Raw genomic sequence first — 14307 nt, 5'->3', positions numbered from 1 at the left:
TGCGTGTAAATTTGAAAACTTATGTCTATCGTTGGATGTCTATAATTTCGATATTTTCTGATATGGTTGATAATTTCTTAACAGCCAGTAATCCGTGTTCATGCAGCTGGAACACATGACGGAAATCAAAATTATCGATGACAAAACACTCAGCGACGAAGAGTTGGCAAACTGTTTTCGAAAACCGCTCACCGAGATTCCCGCAGAATCGGAGGACGAAGATATCGCCATTCAATTCAGATATCCGATTGAGAGTGTAATGGGACCAAATTTTAGATCCTCTTTGAATAATATCAAGCCGTGAGAGAACTAATAGACGCCTGAAAGTTGCGCAATCTTTATTGTTGACCTTTTTATAACAGAATCGCTAAAACACGTGCTTATAAACGTTACCCAAATGTGTTGTATTTCTTAAACTTTGGTCAACTTCTATTATCAGCGGACAAATTTATCTCTATTTTGTTCTCGCCCAGTTTGCTCCAGGAAGCTATTGGAATGGATTCGCGCAATCTCTTCATATCCACACAAAAGGCTTTTTCTATTCTCATGTTGTTAAAAATTCAATAAATAATATTTCATATCCACAAAAAATTTCACTTCTAATAAAGAAACCGTTTTATTTTGGCGATGGTGTAAATTTACATCATTCATTTGTTTACGAATAAGTTGAAATTTAGTCTCCTTTTCGCGAGTTCAATGATCTTTTCTTCGTCCGATTTCATGTATTTATCTGATAAAGGGTCATGTAAATTTTCTTACATCACAAAATAAATGAATCATAAACAACGAAGACACGTCTGATCGTGAGGCCAATGCTCCAAATAGAACGACTAGCTAAAGAAAAGATTCATTTACTGAGCTAATTTTCGTCTATTTTCTAATTTTGTACCGCGCTACGAGAACAAACTTTAAGGACATCGCTTCGGGGTAACCTGATATCGCAACGCAGAGGTCACGGAGCGGATCAACAGCAATGTAGTCAGCTACAGAGGGCAGAATACCGCCATTTCGACTCCAGATGGAGGTCTACTTAAATTGAGTACGGGTCGTGCGTGAAGCACAACGAAGACCTCCAATTATCCAGACTTCTCGGCCAGGAGCCAACCCATCGAATATCGCCACTGCTGCCTGGACGCGTCGCCGATGGCGTACAGGACTGTGCTTCAAATCCACAACGAAGCCTCCCGTCGACGACTCTTATCAGTCTGGAGCTGAACCAGCTACAACGGTCCGCTATTCCTTCTTAAATTCTACGATACCGCAAGTGATGCCCTCACTTGGTCGAAGGACTGCAGCGTGCAACAAGCCCATCGTAAGGAGGAGCGAACCACGTCACGTCAACCTGGTGGGTTCAGGATGGGAACCTCGCGTGTGAATCATCGCCACCAGGAAGCCTCGGTGCGGGTAAAAAATCAGTAAAACCAAAAATCAGAATGATCAGAATTCCGGACATAAATATATCGATAATTCACAATCGCGAAAGAACAAAGTGGTGAATCTTCATTAAGCCAGAAATAATGGAAATAGAATATAAAAGTATCGAAATTCAAAGTTGTAGAATTTAGAATACACAACTGGTGAAAATTCCGAAAGGCCATTAGCAGAATGAGGCAAATGCGATCGCTCGCAAACACAAATAAATAACTGGCTCCGTCGTTAATTTTTCGAATTCACCAGTTTTCAAATTTACATTCTTTCGGCAAAATTCTCTCGTAGATTAATGATTTGCACATCCGCATCTCATTTATTAGACGGCATTGCTGGTCTTACGGGCTTTTCATCGGAAGCAAGGATTCGAAAAGGGTAAACATAACATCTACCCACTACAGTCTCCTTATACATCGTGCATGCAGAGAAGAAACTTCTTACTCACAAATAAATAACATACATTCTTACATCGGGTGCTCACGAGCCGAAAACTTTCTATTCACAAACAAATAACCTTCGGATAGATCGTAAAGTAGAATTTTCATCTATTCGAATTGATAAATGCGAAGGATCAAGAATGAGAACGGTTAGAACTCCGAGCAGTAATCTCATAGAAGGCTCAGAATATAGAATTGCAGTATATCAGAAGAGTCAATAGCTCATATCATATTAGAAGCCAAGAAATATAAGTTTATGATACCATAAGTCGTATTGCTTTGACATCGCAAAGTTGTCCATTTACATTGCGTTCTTTCTTCTTCATTAAGTATTGAGTAAAGAATTTACTCGATTCTGTATATGTATAAAAAATATTGTAAGTCAAATTAGATTAGTTGGATAGACTCAGAATGTGAAATTCTGGTGGCAAGTTGTTGTTGCTGGCGGTAAGTTGTCCGTTGCTTTCGGGATACTGATTTTTCTGAATTGTACGATTCTGAATTGTACGATTCTGCACAATGACCCTTCGACATTCTGGATATGTGTTTTCTGCCGTTGCTATATGATGAAATTTCAAATTTAATTTTTTTTTATCCATTTTCAACATCGTCACCGTCTTCTATATATATCTCTATATCTGACTGAAACAACCTTTCTCGTCTTAATTTTATTTTACATACTATTTTCTCCTTACTCATCGTTATATATTTTTATTTGTACATCTGTTTGCTATTTGTTATTTTTTTTTTAAACTATCAGGCTAAGTTTGTTAGACCTGCGACGAGTAGTGTCCCTTTTATACTGTAACCCTATAAAAATGAATTCAAGAACGGGTGGAGAAATAAAAGAAAACGATCGAAGTTCCCAAATCATACATAGGCGAAGGTTATCCGTTGGCGATCTGCCGTAATTGTAGTTTCATCACAGCTCGATTCATCCTCAGAATTGCAAAACTACTTCAATTTTTACTTTCTTCTCCATGTCGTCGTTCTTGATGTTCTTGCATACGTTCGTTGCATTATAAGCAAAATATAACACTTTTTTATCCACAACACCACACTTTACGTTTTTCCTTGAGATTAATTGTTTGGTCATATTCACACGAATACGTCACAAGTGATTCAAATTTTAATATAATCTCAATCTTTCGAGCGGTCATGTATGTACATTGCACATGCATACGTGAGTTGAAAACTATATTCCCACGCCGCACAGCCTTTCAAGCCCACAGTTGCTCAACATCGTATTGAAGTTAGTAACGTTATCGTAACGATTCGTGCTGAGTAAAAACCGTCATTTCGCGATCTTGGAATTGTTTGAAATTCAGTTAACCGTAATAAATCGAAATACACTCATGTTTCGAAATCTTAGTTCCTCAAAAATCGTTGTAAAATTCAGAAAATAGTGATTTTATCCCCAATGTTTCGTCGATCACTGAAGTTGTCCACGAAGTCAGGCGAATTTGAAATGACCAATAATAACCACGTTACCAATGAAAGGTTTCGGCTCATCGCGACCAGTTGATCATCCGAGATCGCGGGGCGAAATAATCACACGAGCAGGTACGAACGTGTGTTACGACATAAGTGCAGCACTAAGCGAGATCCAGAAATTTTCGCGATCGAAATGTCGAATACCAAGTCATATGGTTCACGATAACGATTCGAGAGATAGCTTAGAATCTAGTTTGGGATCCGTGTGTTCACGCAAGAGTAAAAGACTCGGCCTCAAGAAAATCCCGGGTGTGATCTACTTCTGTTCTGATCAAACCACGTGGCTTGAAAAAGATTTGTCTAAATTCATGAGCAAAATGCCGGTGAAAAATGAAGAATTCACTTGTTCGGTCGTGCATGTCCGAATGTTCTATTTTATAGTTTTATTGTAGGTCAAATAATTTCCCGACTTTTTGAACTTTCCCAAACTATCGGGGAGGCAAATCCCAAGCCAGGTTTGACCCGCGGGTTTTCACGTGCTGTAAAGAACGCACATCAATTGTCCAAGAAATAACCATGCCTGGAAAGGTAGCAGGGACAAGGTCAGAATACAGCCAATGAATTTGGGACCACGGACTTTCCCCGTTTACCGCGTCCAGGTGGTCGCCATACGCGTTGCCATGAGCTGCCCGCTAAGGGTCATTCGTCTAGGGTCTCGCGAATGTGACGTAGGCGTATCTGAGTTTTTCCAAGGGTTGTCCCAACCTATACCGGACCACGCATGGAGGTACCTGGCATTGCCTCCCACCCTTACGGGTTCAGTCTTTACCGCCTAAGGCATAATTTTCATCATTAAACAAAAATCAGTTACACGGAACCATCATGGAGACACTACACTCCTCCAATTCTCTATCGTAGTTCCCTCAAACATACTTCAGTCTGTTCTACATTCTATTAATTCCCTCCGACGTACTTCAGCCTGCTGTAGAATAATCAGTTAGAGTCCTGTCAAATAATATTGGGCACTTCAACTATAACCGATACGTGTAGATTGCATTTCCGAATAAATTATTTGTTCGTTTAAATGTGATTTACTATTCACGATAACAAAAAAAATACGCCCTTGGCACACTTACTTAGGGTACGAACACCACTATAAAATGGAACAACATCGACGAGAAGATTAAGATTGTCAAAGTTGGAGGTTATTATCTTTGTTGTCTGTTCCAGTTAAGCCAGATAAGCATGCGAATCTGCCCCTACGGCATTTTCGATCGACACTTTGGGAATCATTTTGGTACAAAATCTTGCTTGTATTGTTATTGTAGACAATAAGTTACTATTGCTACTGTTTCAATCAACGAGTTACTACCAAAAGCACAATTATACCGCCGGATTGTTCATTTTCTAAATAATGTTCCGGAAAATGTTTTCAATTTTATTCACAATGTTTCATCTAATCGAAAAGATTGAAAAAAATTTTAAAAATTTCCAAGTATGAAGAAGTAGACGGACGTTTTCAGTTAAAATTTGGTGATTGCATGTCAGAGAAAATATAGTTCAAAAACTCATTTTACTTGTTTTTTATTTTTTTTAAATTGGCTATATTTTTGGAATTCATAAATAAAATATTTCAATATGTATTTTACTCGCAAGTATTTGGGAAAAAATCACCATTCAATCATTTTTATTTTTACTCTTGGAAAAACAAAATTCAACATGAAAAAGAAGTTTCTTTTTCATCACACAACTCAAAAACTGTTCAAGATTAAGAGCTGAAATTTGGGGTGAAATATCCGGCTGTACCCTTTGTGACGGTTGCAACCGGAAATATTAAAATGTTCCTCAGCGTTGATTATTATTGTGAAGATGATTTATCTTGACCTTGGAGATTTGTTGATTAGAGTTATTCTTGGATATGAAGGTCACAACTCAAAACACTTTTTATCGTGTTAACGTTTCGGCCCTGGTGGGGGCCCTCCTCAGAACAATTCTATTTAAATATCTGTCACGAACAAAATAAAATAAAATAATGTACAAATAGGTTTGACAAAATAAGACATATTGGTGTAAATAATATGCAAAGGTGTTGAAGCAAGTATAAAAGAGGAATTACCTCATATGAGATGACACTTCCCCCCAAATTTTCTTATGAGTATTTGAGGTTATAGAGCGGAGCTCGGCAAAGCGAAAGTTGAATTACATATTTCAATATGAATCAACACCAACAACAATCAGCTAACGAAAGCATACAATCAGCTACAGACGAAGGATCTTCTTCTAGCAGAGGAGGATTTAGAGGCAGAGGTAGAGGCGGACCTTCTCGGAATGGGAAAGGACGAGGTGGCGGTTCCAAACCAAAACCATTACCAGGACCAATCGCTACGGCACCAAAGCCAGAAATTGGTTCAAAACCTAAGCCAAAGAAGCTATCAACGGTGGAAACCACTCCGAAAAATGACCCTATGTGGTTAGATTTCGACGCAGAAGGTTTCGAAGGACTAGTACCATACGCAGCGAGAAATGATTTTGCAGACAGCTTTGAGGGATTTATCCCTCTAGTAGAACGACAATACGACGTCATTCACACAGTCGATAAAAGTTTTGCTAAGTTTGTATCAAAATCAATGTTCACATGGTATTGTACACAACATCTTTAATTATTATTAATTGATTAATTAGTTAATTATTATTCTTCATTTCAATGATCTGAAAACTACGAACAACTTTGTATAGTCGAAGTTTCTTCATAGGCGAAGTTGCCTCGTAGTTTTGAATTGAACCTTTTTTATTAGTGTGAAGGATAGAGGTTGAGGTTTTCTTGAATAAAAAACTCTCGCGTTTGAGCCATCGAATTATGAATGTTTATTGGCTCTTGTGGGAAAAGCCTTGCGGCATAAAAACCCACGAAGTATGAACGTGTATTTGTAAACGTATAAAAGCATGTGTCGATTGTGTATATGAATGTGTATATGCCGGTTACAGCCCGTTTGGCTCATGCCACCGCGATCTCGAGTGCGTTTCGTATTGCGATTTTTGTTTTATTCGATTCGATCGAATTTCGTATGATTTGCGTTTGCCTTACTCCGAGGAGCGAACGTGTATGAGAGTATGATTGGTGTTGGTAGTACACCAAGAGCGCTCGGGCTCGTTGTATGATGGAAGGGTGCAAGACCCTTGGTATGCGTGTATGGGCACTCGGTCCCGTGTAGAATGAGAGACACTCGGGCCGTACTCATCTACCTTACTCCGTAGAGCAAACGTATACGAGAGTATATTTGGGCCTCTCGTCTTTTGGTTGTGGTACGAGAGAACGCACGGCGTCACTCACGATCGTCACTAGACGGACGACGTAACTCGACTGTTTTAAAAAATGCGTGATGCGCGCTCGCCTCCTCATCTACGCGAGATTTGGCATCCCTGCGGAGACGAATCGTTCGAGCGCGGCTCGCACTCGAGATCGCAATGACACGGGCACAAAACGACGCTCAGGCACTGAACAACTTTTTATTAGATTCACTCGCGTTGATGACTGCTGGGGTACCTTTAGACGAATCAGTGCAGCTGTGACAATAGACAGTCTGCCTCTACAGCAATCAGACGCATAAAAAAAATGAGAAAAAATCTGACAAAGAAAATGAAGCAGCTGCCAAAGAGTTACGTTAAAGGTATAGTTTGTTTCTGTTAAATATATACTTTCATTCTACATAGTTTTTGTAATACATTCACATTACAGGATTCATCGTGCAATGAAATCATCCAGGCGAGCAATTTTCTACCTCTCTTTGATGGAAATGACTTTGGTCTTCTTGGTGTAACGCACAGTGAAGACCAAGGTGAACACTCACTTTCTACTAATATGGTTAGTTCAATGTCGGGTATTGAAGTGGATACAACGCACTGTTTCTCAGCCAACTACTGAAATCACGGATGGTAATCTAAAAAGGCTTACATCTGAAATAACAGCAACCGGTGAGTAAATATAACTGCTAAAATTTGAGATGTTTTTGTGCTAACCTCATTTCCTGCGTATTTATGCACGAATCCAATACCAAATTTTTCAGCTCAGATACTGCTCAAGAAAAAGAAAATATATGCCTCCACTATGCTACAATATTTCATCAGAAGCTTGATAAAGAGGTATCGCAACTTAGATATCCGTTTCTTCGTAGAGATAATAATCTTGAGAAATCACATCTTTCATCGTTATTTAATTTTTGTGTATATTTCAGATTCAGGTCATGCCAGGGTACAACATATTCATTGATCGCAATGCTCGCATACTGGCCTTGAATGTGTATGTATATGCATTGTAACGTGGCATTTCGGACAGACATGCCCGTTACAAGGTGCTCCCTGAACTTTGGACGGTATCCTGGGATAAGGGTTTCGGGGATCGAGACGCGATAATAGTAAGGGGCGCCATAACGGGAGTCACGCATCCGAGCTTCGACAGGGACGTAACAGAGGATTAAGAATAAGATATTGCAGGCCTTGTTTATTTTTTTTTTTTTACGGAATACACCGGCCACGAGTCAGCAACTATCTCCGCCGCCGAGGATACTTCAAGGCAAGGTGACATTGCGGAGATCGTGCGGGAAGGATACCGAGGCTGCAGAGGGGGAGAAAACGCAGAGGGGGAGAAAACGCAGAGGGGGAGAAAACGCAGAGGGGGGTAAACGCAGAGGGGGAGAAAACGCAGATGGGGAGAAAACGCAGATCCCTGCAGCGCGGGAATCCAAGGCGGACGCGATTCCCGCTGGCGGCCGACGCGCCGCAGCCTCCCCGCTCACCCTGCCTCAACCTGACCAAGGCAACCGCGAGTGACCAGCTAGCGACGAGGGAGCACCACCCCGGCCAACCCCCGGAGAACACCGTAGAGCTGCGCGGAAGACGACATCGCGATCTAGCCTGAAGTTCTGCGCCGCGTAGCGACGACAGGTGGACGTCAAGTTGCGCATTCTCCAAAATCAATGACAGATCGATTGTTACGCATTCTTAGGGCAATGACGTCACGGAGGACGAGACCGGCGTTGCGGCCGGTCGGCCATGAGAGATCACTCTCGTTCTGGCGATCAAGCACAGCGGTGTTGTCTGTTGGCGTTGAAATTGAGTTTCGGTTTTGCTTCGTTTTTGCTACTAGAAGAAATTTTGGGTGTCGTAGCGGGAAATTATATCGAGTTTCGTTCTCGTCTCCTTCTGTTGCATGGGGAAAATTTGACTTGCGTTACGAGGGACGATGGCCGACCACCGCCACGAGGGAGTCGGAGCTTTTGTATCATGGATGTGGAGCGGTAAGCGTTGCTGATATTCTTGCGATCGAATTTCGAGACCAATCAAGTGAGGGCTGGTCCGAGAGAGCCGTGTGTAATTTGCGTATCGAATAATCCTCGTGACCGTAGCCTGAGTTGCGCGGGATAATGGAGAGCAGGTTTCAAGTGCCCGAGCTGGTCGAATAGCGTCACGGGTTTGAGTCGCGGCTAGACAACTGCAATTTGAGAGTAGTTTGTGAGCAGCAGCACGCTGCAACTATCAGATGTACTATCTGTACGAGTATAAGATAACGAAAGAGGCAAACACGGTAATCTATAACTTTAATAAGAGCCAAACAGGTAGTTACGTGTCTACCATCCATATTTGTTCTAGTGGGACATATTTTAACCCACCAGTTGTAGAAGTAAGGCCTGAAGGAGTGATTGCTAGAGGCACAGTATCATCAAGAATATCCGACTTGATAAGCTTCAGAGTTGAAGAGACAGAGGATAATTGGCAACAACTACTTGATCACCTTCACAACACTGCTAGAGTTGGTAAAGCAGAGATCAAACACATATTTGAGCTGGTAATTAGGGCGTACGAATATAACATCGGTCCAAGCAATTATGTCAATAGAATATCATGCCCTGGGATCGAAGCCTGAAGCATTGGCTGCTCATTTAATTGAGAAGACTTACGAAATTGCAGGGATCACTCCCGAAGATTTTGTAAAAAAGCATGCAGCCGAACAATTTGACTTCAATCAATTGCAATCCGATTTTAGAACACACTGTTCTGACTATTTAGAATAATCAAGTCCAGGTTTACCCTCCATGGCAGTGGATTTTTGTGCAAAAATTATTTTTGAAGTCGGTCCAGAGTCAAGGAAAGTGAAGAAGGGCACGTCTGATAAAGTATGGAAATTCATATTCACAAAGAATACTGAAAAACATGTGGTCTTTGTGGCTACTTACAAACAAGAGACTTCTGAGTATAAACAGGACTCAGCAGCTAAGCATATGGTGGTTTTCTTAAAGCAGGCAGGCCTATTAGCAATGGATACATTTTCTAGGTTAGTTCTGTTTGCATACAGTTACTACATACACACACACTCTCTCTCTCTCTCTCTCTCTCTCTCTCTCTCTCTCTCTCTCTCTCTCTCCCTCTCCCTCCCCCTCCCCCTCTCCCTCTCCCACTCCCTCTCCGATACGCTTATTGATGTCATAATTATTGATAGTAGTGACAAAAACTAGTGCATTCAATACAACTGTGGAATTATATCTTGTTAAGATAGTAGAGCTTGTACCCACAAATTCCTCAATCTCTGATGATATTAACGTGTTTCTTAAGGCCTTAGAAGGTATCTTACTTCTAGCTCTTGGCATTCATGCTCCTTTCAAGAATTTTATTGTACGCAAGCCTATTGCACCATGGCTCACACCAGAATTAAAATTGCGTATTAGAAAACGCAACGCCCTTTATAAACAAGCAAAAAGGGCTAATAGCCTATTAGGGTATGCAATTTATCGGAAATTCAGAGACGAGTTGACGTTTGAGTTGAAACGTGTGAAAAGTGAGTACAACTTTACCAGACTAGCCAATGTTAACAATCTGTGGAAGGAGCTTGCGACCCTTGGACTAGTTAAAACATCGTCAACCGCCCCTCTTAATTTTTTCACGCCTGATCAACTGAACTCTTATTATTCCTCAATCTCTAGTTCCTTACCAGCTTGTTCTAAAGGTGAATTGCAGTCAATTAAAAGCCATGTTGATATCTCGAATTATCTGTTTCAGTTTGAGCATGTAACGGAGAATGAAGTATTCCGGTTAATTATGTCCTATATCTCTAATTCTCATTCGACTGGACCTGACGGTATTTCGTCTTTCATTATTAAAAAAGCAGCTCCATTGCTGGTTCCTTTCTTACAGAAATTGTTCAATTCCTGCTTTGACAACTCGTTCTTTCCGGCGAGTTGGAAACGATCATTTATTAGACCTTTGTCAAAACAAAATAGACCTTTGTCAAAACAAAATAGACCTTTGTCAAAACAAAATAGACCTTTGTCAAAACAAAATAGACCTTTGTCAAAACAAAATAGACCTTTGTCAAAACAAAATAGACCTTTGTCAAAACAAAATAGACCTTTGTCAAAACAAAATACACCTTTGTCTCCTTCAGATACTCGACCAATTGCGAACTTGTGCGAACTCTCCAAAATCTATGAAAAGATTGCTCATAATCAGATCATTAAATATCTTACTATAATATTTTGGATTCTCGCCAATCAGGGTATCGCACAGCTCACAGTACACAGACAGCCTTGCTTCGCCTTTGCCATGACATTAGAAAATCTGCTGATGATGGACGTGTCACTATTTTAGTTCTCTTTGACTTCAGCAAAGCCTTTGACACCGTCTCTCATTCCATTCTGCTGAAAAAGCTCTGTGACATTGGTTTTTCCGAATCGTCTCTGAGCTGGGTTTACTCCTATCTCGCTGGGTTTACTCCTATCTCGCTGGGTTTACTCCTATCTCACTGGTAGAACTCAGACTATCATAGATAAGACAAATATTTCGAACTGGCTTCCTATCACATCCGGTGTTCCACAAGGCTCTGTATTAGGACCCTTATTGTTTTCTATCTTCATCAACGACATAGGTGCTTCTCTCAAGTATTCCGACCACATAGTGTTTGCTGATGATACTCAAATCTACTTGAGCTGTCACCGGTCAGAGCTCAATGTAGGGTTAGCTAAGATACTATATGATATCAACCAGATATGAGTATTCGAATGAAAATAGCCTTAAATTAAATTTAGCGAAGTCTTCTGTAATGATCTGTGGTAGTGGAGCAAACGTTCAGTCCATCGACTTTAAACTATTGCCGGTCATGGCAATTAATCAGACCTCTATACCTTATGTACTAGAGGCTCGTAATCTTGGAGTTATATTGCAAGCAAATCTTTCTTGGGCTAGTCATGTAACAACAATATCTCGCAAAGTGAATTTCACACTTCACAGATTAAAATATCACAAGAACTCGTTGTCAACTGAACTTCGCATAAAATTAGTCTTTACTCTAATTTTTCCTTTACTTGACTATTGTTGTGTTGTTTATAATGATTTGTCAAACGAGCTTGACTTAAAACTTCAGCGATTAGTAAACAGTGCGATACGATTCATTTTTGATCTACGTGGTGATGTACATATCACCCCGTATCGATTACGGTTGAAGTGGTTGTCAGTCTCAAACAGGAGGAAGTACTTTGTAGCTATAGTTACTTATAATATTCTGCATAACCATGCCCCGTCGTACTTACGTGAACTATTTCCCTTACATCATGATTATACTCGTCATTCGTCACGTCTGGGCATGGCTAATACTTTTCATATTCCGCTACATAGAACTTGCATTTACCGCAACTCCTTCCATCTCACTGCTGTTTACCTATGGCATTCTCTTCCTCCTGACATTACTTCCTCGTCCTCATGTGCTGTTTTCAAGGCCAAGGTGTATGAGTACTTCTTATCTAATGAGGTTTCTGCCCTAGCTAGCCCGATTAATTAACCAATCTTTATATTACCTAAGTTAGAGTATTGCGTAGTGCTAGTTTATTTTGTTTTATTTTATTTCGCTTATTTGATTGTGTTTTTCATTTAATCTACTCACTTTACTTTATTCTAACTAAAATTTATTATTTTACATTTTATATTTTATTTTATTTTATTTTATTGTATATTATGTTATATTATATTTTATTTTATTTAATTTTATTTTACTTTTATACTTGTGTATATTATTAATATTTTATACGTAGTTTTTCTCTTGCCCCAAAGTATTCTAGGGCATAATAAAATATCTATCTATCTATCTCCCTCTCCCTCTCTCTCTCCCTCTCTCTCCCTCACCCTCACCCTCACCCGCACCCTCTCGCACCCGCACCTTCTCGCACCCGCACCTTCTCGCACCCGCACCCTCTCCCTCTCGCACCCGCACCCTCTCGCACCCACACCCTCTCGCACCCTCTCCCTCTCGCCCCCTCGCCCTCTCGCCCCGTCGCCCTCTCGCCCCGTCGCCCTCTCGCCCCGTCGCCCTCTCGCCCCCTCACCCTCTCGCCCTCTCCCTCGCTCTAGTTCAGTCTCTGGTCCTTGAAATGAAGAAAAAGACTTGTCTCTTAACACAAGAGAAAAGAAAGTAAGTCAAAGTGCTAAATTTAAATATAAATTTAAAACACCGACAGCAACATGAAAGAAACCAACGACTTTTCAGCATTCTGCATCGATGACAGTCAGATTGAGGAAATTCCAGTAAACGGGGAAGATGAGGCCAAAAGGTATATGATCAAAATTTATGAACGTATCAAAAGAACTCAATACCCCACACCTTCACACATGTCTGATGAGATAGTCGGATCTTTGTCGTCACAGGGCTCCTCCTCGACGCCAGTAACATTTTCGGATGATTCTTTCGTTGAAGAAATACCAGACAAGATAGATATCAAAGACTATTTGACATTTAACATGGAAGGAAAGGAAAAACAAATTCCGATATTCCAGTCAACTGCGAAAATGCGAGAATGGCTCCGCGTGATCGAGCATCATGAAAGGAGACTTTCGGACATAGAAACAAAATTGGAGGGAATAGAAGACAGAACCGTAACCTATCTATTATAGAGTCTTGGTGATCGGTCAATTAAGAAAACGTATTTTTAGTTAACGTTTCGACCCGGATATGGGCCCTCCTCAGAACGATTTATTTTTTCAAACTGTCAAAAATAACAAAAAGATTTTTGTAAAATAAATAATAGTACTAGGAGTAATCAGACTTAAATATTGTAGATGTAATACTCTTAGAGCTATTATATATTGTTGATAGTAAGGACCTTATGATTAATTGAAATAAGGATGTTTTTGAGTGTTATTTACCTTTTGAATTAAGTAAGTGGACTAAGATGTAGTCGAATTCACAATTACAATTGGTGGAAACAGTGTTCTTTTGAGTGACGGTAGACAATGTCAATCTTCCAGTTATTTTATATGTGGGAGTTAATATTTGGTAGTCATTAATTAAAAAGATTAAAGAACTATGTTTCTTCACAGTCAGTATGTCATTGTGTTAAAAGGTTATTAAAGAAGGTCTTTTTAGTAATGAAATTAATTCACAGGTGTCAATGAAGTGGAGGTAGGCTCTTTATAATTAAGTTCTACATGTCTAACGAAATATTGTTGGTTGAACCAATTGAGTCAACTTATTCTTATTCATAGAACCGTAACACCAAAACTGCAAACATTAAGGAACAAAGTTAATAAAATACCGATACCAAAGATTAAAGATAAATCTAAACTAGACATCATCTACCGAACTCTATTTTCAAGTCATGCCGAGGACATGATCGTAGAGCGAATTGCATCGTTGGGACTAGCATTACAGGATACATCAGATATAATTGACGAAGCTACTAATGGTATGTGGGTGTACGGAAATAAGCAAAACCAAAAGTTGGATAATTATTATTCGCTTTAGGTTTAAACAGGATCGTACTTAACCGACGTTACAAGTTCAACAGTCAGCAAACTGATAACTTAATTAGGATGATGTTCTCATCAAAACCTGATATCCTGCCGAGGTGCGGGCAGCTCCCACTGAGAATATCTTCAGATGCTGCTGCCTCAACGTCAACTCAATCTGCTCTCACCTTGACGTCCTCAGACTACACCTTGACGTCCTCAGACTACACCTTGCCTCACACCC

This window comes from Neodiprion pinetum, chromosome 1 (genome assembly GCF_021155775.2).
Source record: "Neodiprion pinetum isolate iyNeoPine1 chromosome 1, iyNeoPine1.2, whole genome shotgun sequence".
Taxonomy (NCBI): Eukaryota; Metazoa; Arthropoda; class Insecta; order Hymenoptera; family Diprionidae; genus Neodiprion; species Neodiprion pinetum.
This window is presented reverse-complemented; position numbering follows the sequence as displayed.